This window comes from Manis pentadactyla, chromosome X (assembly GCF_030020395.1).
Source record: "Manis pentadactyla isolate mManPen7 chromosome X, mManPen7.hap1, whole genome shotgun sequence".
NCBI lineage: Eukaryota > Metazoa > Chordata > Mammalia > Pholidota > Manidae > Manis > Manis pentadactyla.
In genome coordinates, this window is record NC_080038.1 from 12,789,293 (window position 1) to 12,794,566 (window position 5,274).

Sequence of the window (5,274 nt, forward strand, 5' to 3'; positions counted from 1 at the left end):
GCACAATAACCTTGTTTTCTTCAAACTTCAGAAAAGCACTTAAGCCTTAAGAGACAGGAATTCAAAACATAAAGTGGGGCAAGAAATAATCCATGTTAAATACCTGGGAGTGATCCAGTAAAAAAACTAATTTGGTTCTCAAAGATAATGGGATTTTTGAAATTCATTGATTGAAGTGAATAAATGTAAGCAGTTGTAAAACTACATTTTGGGGAGTTCCATTCTATTTTGCTAGTAAAAACCATAATCTGGACCAAGCAGAGGAGAGAGATTGAGAGAAATTCATTGAAATAAGTAGTGAGTAGTAGGTTAGCTTAGATTAGCCCAATTTCGCCCACGGATCAGGTCTTTTGCTGGATTTGCCTGTGTGCCAAGAGGCCCCGGACTGCTCAGTCGGTTTTATGATCTTTGAAGCTGTGAGGTACCTTCTGAAGCTGGTCTTGTTGTTTGCAGAAGGTCAGAGGGGATGCTCTTGGGTAGCCGTCCTCAGGCTGTCCTCACCTAGGCTTCCACTGGGTTCACACGGACTCCTGGTCCTGAAGGTTCAGGAAAGAGACCATTGCTCCCTACCTAACATCTCTTCTTTCAGGATAATGATCAGGTCAGGTTTGATTTGTCTTCCTTTCCCCCCTTTGAAGCTACAGGTGCACCACCAGTTAGCGCTGGCTCGGATATGCTACAACGAAGCTTATCTGATGACCCTGAATCTTGGTCCGTGGAAGAAGTGATCCTGTTCCTGAAACAAAAAGATCCTCAGATATCAGGCCTCCTCGCTGACAGCTTCAGGGAACATGTAATGTTGGAGGGACCAGTGCATCTTTTGATCTGGTTTTCCTGCTGTAATGTCTTTGAATGACCTGTGCACAGGCCCTTCAGTTGGGTGCTCATTAGTGTGGATGGTGGGGGAGCCCTACCACCTGATTTTTCCATTTGTGAGAAACGTTGCTTTTCCCAGGGCTAGATCCTTAAATGGTGGAGGCTGGATCTGTGCTTTAAGCGGGTGCCTGCCTGCATACCTAAAATCCTGTAAGCCTTCAAGTTCTCAAGAGAAGGTGATTCGGCATAGCCACTCTCGGGTGTCTTCTCCTTGTAACAGCAGCTACAAGGATCCTCCTTCCCACCTGCTCCCTGCTGGGCCACAGGATGTGAGTGGGAGGGGGGTGACCGCAAGCTGTGACAGGGTGTCCTCCTTGTTAATGACACCCGATGAGTCCAGCAACTATGTAAGTTAAGTACAGCTTTATTTTAAATAGGAACTCATGAATACCAAATAATATGCTTCCACAATGTAAGTTGGTTAATTAAGGAAATAAATTTTAGGAGGATTCCTTGTGTCTATTAAGTAATATGTTTTTAGTCATTTCTAACAAATTGATGGCAAAAATCTGATGTATCTTTTTCTGTAATGTAAGAAAATCAGTAATTACTTCTGGCATCTAATTAGCTTCAGCTGGCTGATTAGCTCTCAACATAGACAACACTGTATATATGTATAGCACATTTACAGTTTGCATTGATGCTGATGCACTCATATTCCCAGCCTAGCTAAGAACATTAATGACTGTCTGAAGTTCATTTTTTTCAATTTATAGTTTTCCACTCTTTGTTCTAGTTGTATATAGTACTTTATCTAACACGCAGTATTTAAAATTAGATAGCTTGATGCTTAAGCTACTGGGTTTAATTTCCTTTTAGTAAAATTTAAAGTGAATTTAGAAATTACAAATGATGCTTCACTGTATCAGTTAGTTTTCAGGACATAAGTGTATTTTCAGAGTATATATATCAGGAATGTACAGCTATTTTACATGTTCTTACATATAAATAACTTGACAAAATATGAAAGCATTATTAATTATCATTTCTTTCTCTCTGTAGGAAATTGATGGGCAGGCTCTGCTACTACTCAAAAGTGAGGTCATGATGAAGTATATGGGGCTGAAGCTTGGGCCAACATTAAAGATATGTTACTACATTGAGAAACTTAAAGAAGGAAAATAAAATTGAAAAAAAACGTATAACCTTAGATTGGACATAATTCTTAGTTGTCCTGATAACTTTAAGTATCTTAATTCTCTTAGTTTTTTCGCAGACAGTTCCTCTAAAAATATATTACACCCAGAACTGCAGAACTACATCACAGTCCAGGCTACTTTAGAAACCATTTAACATGTTAGTAATAGCATATCCAAATTGGCAGTTCTTTATGTCTTTTTATTATATTACATTCTATTGTTTTATTATACAGTTTTCAAGAGTACTTTGTGCTGGAAACAGAAACACCTTTGATTTTGGTTAATATTTATATGTAGAAAAAAAACAGCTAAATCACAAAGGGGAGAGTATCAGGGACTGACAACTTCTCAAATGAAATTCAGGATAAGTTTTCTTTAGAAGAGAATTTAAAGATACAGCTGTAGCATCTCTTTCTCAAATATTTTCTGTCTCTTACAGCAATGCTCTCTTTGTGTTTTACCAGTTTCCACAAAGGGAATAGGCATATAAATTATTTTCCTTTTGTTATTATTTTTCTGTATGTTGTATTTGTTCATATTTAAAGAAAAACAAGCTTACTAATTTTCATAAAGTGTTCTTAGTTTTTGATGAACCTTGAACAATTATAGGATAGAATGGTTGTTTTATGCAGGAGATATTATACTACAAGTATGGTTTGGAGTCTGATTAAATTTTTTTCAGTGAAATACCTGTATCTGAAAACTTTAGATTAGACATTTAACCAGACATTCAGTTGTGACATCTCTATATGAAGAGACCTAAGCCCAAATTTTAAAAAGATAAATATTTTATTGTCTGTGTTTATTCCTCATATGGATGCTTTACCATAATTATATATTATTCTATACCTGTAGGTATACAAGCAAGTAAATCTGTCTTTTTGAGTTTAATATTTTACTTTGCACTGCTACAGAGATAATGATTATTTATATAGGTAGATGTTTTTATTCTGTAAAAAATAGGTGCACCATTTGCTATCATTAGTTCCTCTCAGCTTAGTCTTCAGGGGATAAGAAACAATCCATAGATTGGTTTCCATACAGGGAAGTTCTCTGTCCTATGCAATGTTTCTACTTAATATGCTTCATTCTGAGCCATTTATTCTGATACATTTTGAAGATGTATTAATTCTAACATCACTTTAGGCTTTATTTTCAAAAAGAAACTTTAAAGTTTTAGAACTTTAAAGGGGAAAAGGTGCTATATGTTTATTATTATTACTTTGTGTAACTATGCTGTAATGTTTATAAGCTACGAAAATCTGTGCTAAAAATATTAGCCATTTGTTGTAAATGCCAACAAAACATACACCAGGGGCAAGAATGTATATTTTCTTTTTCTAGAAAACCAAATATACTTTATACATGAATGCAATTATTTAAAGTGTTCTTGTGATGTTATTCTTTTTGTGTTAGAAGACAAAATTCTAATTTAAACTTGGTCTTTTTTTCAAACTGTATGAAGATGCTGTGCCCAGTTGAACAAGCCTCAGGTGTTTGTATGGATAATATGTTTTAAAATTCTCAGATTTTTAAGTACAATAAAGTTGAATAAGCACAACAGTTAGTGTGAAAGCCTCATATTTGATTTTACTTGCCTTCACCACAGCACATTAATGTACAGTTGAAAAAGCAGCAGTCTAGTTAAAGTCTGGGGTTTATGTCCAAGTACATGAGTGTTAACGCTTCCCGTCATTCTGTGGGTGGACAGATTCCTAGGAGCAAAGGACTGGTCTCTTGTAGGGGCCTTAATCAGGACGCCAGGGGAGCAGGGGGAAGTTAAACAGTACACTCTGTGCACGGTTTTGTGGCTTGCGACGTTACTGGGGACAGGAACGTGATGAGCTAGAAAGCGCCGGTGTCCGCATAGCTCGTCCCACCTGAGTTCGTACATCTCACTGGCAATTCTGGCCGCTCTGTGCCCTGGCGGCCAGAAGCCATGCTGCCTCTCTGCCTCAGCCTCCCCGCTTGGCTGGTGGATGAGCCTCAGAGGCTCGGGGTTGTGGCTGAATCTCCTTCAGAAGCTGACCCCTCAGCCACTCTGCCCAAGGAGCTGCGGCTCCAGGCCTCTGAGCCCAGATGCGCTTCCTGCTCTGGCTCCTGAGCAGCGTGTCCTGCAGCTCCTTACAGCCGAAGGGCGTGAGCTGAGGCACTAGGATGACGCTCAAGTGGCTGGAGTGGGGCTTACAGTTAGTGTCGCTTTGCTGTGTGGGACACACGGGGCACTCAGAAGCACTGGTTTCTCACTGCCTGGTGTGTATGTTTTCAGTGCAGAGCATATCCCGCCGTGCTAGCCTCCCGTGGCCTGCCAGGCTCTAGAAACGACCTTCCCTCTGCTTACCCTGCAGTCCATCCTTTGCCCGGCTGTAGACAGCTGAATTGGGCAAGGTGGGTGCGAAAGCTCGCGTCACGGCAAGCCCGTGCTTCCCTTGGGATGTCTTCTGCTCCGTGTTCAGGGAAGGATTTCCCAGACCCTGAAACCTGGGCCCCTCTGTAAGTATGGAAACGCTGTGCCCTTCCGGACTCTTCTGGAGAATTAAGCCTTCAACACCCTGACTAGGAGCAATGTAATGGGGAGGGAAAGCGCGGCTTTGTCACGCTGCCCGAGGGATCGGAGGCGCGGCTGGCTGAATAAATGGAGGGCCCCAGGTTGTTCTGGGAGAATGTCCCCTCAGATCTGTCTTGGGGACAGAGCACGCCGGGACCCTGAAGGTCGCATTTAGGGTCCCCCCACATCCCCTTCTGCCTGCCCCACAGAGCGGCCTGTTCGCTTCAGCTGCACATCAGCCGTGTTGGTACCAGGAATCTGCCCAGCTGCCGGAAGAATTCAGTGTCGCGATGGTGGGACCCACCCTGCGTGGAGTACAGAGCCCTGTGCCTCAGCCTGAGGCCCGTGCCGATGTCCTGGACCCTTGGAAGCCCGGCACCCAGGCATCGCTGGCCTGTGGCAGGGGGATCTCGGGCCCAGGCCTGCTGCCAGGTTTAACAGCTCCCGTGGCTGTTCAGGTGCAGCCAGGGTCAAGACCAGGCGTGTAGCAGAGTGACCTGTGCCACTGGTACATTGGGTGGGTCCCTTGTCTGCCCCCCTCCCTCGAGGGCAGTGGCTGGAGTCTGGGCCCCAGGATCCCAGCCGCCCCATCCTCACTCCCCCGGCTCTCTCCAGGGCCACACCTTCTGCCCTTCCCTCTGTTGCATTCCAAGATGTGACCACCCCTTCCCTGCTCTTTTTCTCGTCCCCACAAACGTTGGGGTCGTCAGT